The sequence below is a fragment of the Limulus polyphemus genome, unplaced genomic scaffold (genome assembly GCF_000517525.1).
Source record: "Limulus polyphemus unplaced genomic scaffold, Limulus_polyphemus-2.1.2 Scaffold2147, whole genome shotgun sequence".
Taxonomy (NCBI): domain Eukaryota; kingdom Metazoa; phylum Arthropoda; class Merostomata; order Xiphosura; family Limulidae; genus Limulus; species Limulus polyphemus.
Window position 1 is genome coordinate 200,358 of NW_013667757.1, and position 1,944 is coordinate 202,301.

Below are 1,944 nucleotides of genomic sequence, written 5' to 3' on the forward strand. Positions count from 1 at the left end.
AAAGAGTTTTATTGGAAATTCTTGTAAGATCCTGTTGATGACTTCTGTATAAAATACTGGTATACTAAATATTGTTGTATTACAAAAAGTTCTACTGGAAACTGTTGTAAGATCTTGTTGATGAATTCTGTTTAAAATACTGGTATACTAAAGATTGTTATATGAGATAGAGTTCTACTGGAAACTGTTACAAGATCTTGTTGATGATTGCTGTATAAAATACTGTTATACTAAAGATTGTTGTATTAGACAGATTTCACTGGAAACTGTTGTAAGATCTTGGTAATGATTGCTGTATAGAATACTGTTATACTAAAGATTGTTGTATTAGTTAGAGTTCTACTGGAAACTGTAGTAAGATCTTGTTGATGACTTATGTATAAAATACGAAAATACCAAAGATATTTGTATTAGAAAGAGTTCTACTGGAAATTTTTTAAGATCCTATTGAATATTTCTGTATAAAGTACTGTTGTACTAAAGATTGTTGTATTAGATAATGTTCTTACTGGAAAATGTTGCAAGATCTTCTTGATGATTGCTCTATAAAATACTGGTATACTAAAGATTGTTGTATTAGACAGAATTCTACTGGAAACTGTTGTAAGATCTTGTTGATGAATGCTGTATAAAATTCTGGTATACCAAAGATTTTTGTATTAGAAAGCGTTCTACTGGAAATTTTTGTAAGATCCTGTTGAATAGTTCTGTATAAAATACTGTTGTACTAAAGATTGTTGTATTAGATAATGTTCTACTGGAAACTCTTGCAAGATATTGTTAATGATTGCTGTATAAAATAATGGTATAATAAGGATTGTTGTATTACACAGAGTTCTACTGGAAATTTTTGTATGATTCTGTTGATGACTTCTGTATACAATACTGGTATACTAAAGATTGTTGTATTAGACAGACTTCTACTGGAAACTGTTGTAAGATCTTGGTAAAGATTGCTTTATAAAATACTGGTATAATAAGGATTGTTGTATTACACAGAGTTCTACTGGAAATTTTTGTAAGATTCTGTTGATGACTTCTGTATACAATACTGGTATACTAAAGATTGTTGTATTAGATAGAGTTATATTGGAAACTGTTGCAAGATCTTGTTGAATATTTCTGTATAAAATACTGTTGTACTAAAGATTGTTGTATTAGATAATGTTCTACTGGAAACTGTTGCAAGATATTGTTGATGATTGCTCTATAAAATAATGGTATGGTAAATATTTTTGTATTGGACAGAGTTCTACTGGAAACTGTTATAAGATCTTGTTGATGATTCTTGTATAAAATACTGGCTAACTAAAGATTGTTCTATTAGATAGAATTTTACTGGAAACTGTTGCAAGATCTTGTTGATTGTTGTTGTATAAAATACTGGTATACTAAATATTGTTGTATTAGAGAGATTTCACTGGAAACTGTTGTAAGATTTTGGTAATGATGGCTTTATAAAATACTGTTATTAGTACAACAGTATTTTATACAGATATATTCAACAGGATTATACAAAAATTTACAGTAGAACTCTTTCTAATACAAAAATCTTTGGTATACCAGTATTTTATACATAACTCATCAAGAAGATCTAACAACAGTTTCCAGCAGAACTCTATCTAACACAACAATCTTTAGAAGATTGTTGTATTAGATAGAGTTCTACTGGAAACTGTTGCAAGATCTTTTTGATGATTGCTGTATAAAATACTGTTATACTATAGATTGTTGTATTAGATAGAGTTCGACTGGAAACTGTTGTAAGATCCTGTTGATGACTTCTTAATAAAATACTGATATACCAAAGATATTTGTATCAGAAAGAGTTCTACTGGAAATTCTTGTAAGATCCTGTTGATTACTTCTATATAAAATACTGGTATAACTAAAGATTGTTGTATTAGATAGAGTTGTACTGGAAACTGTTGTAAGATCTTGTTG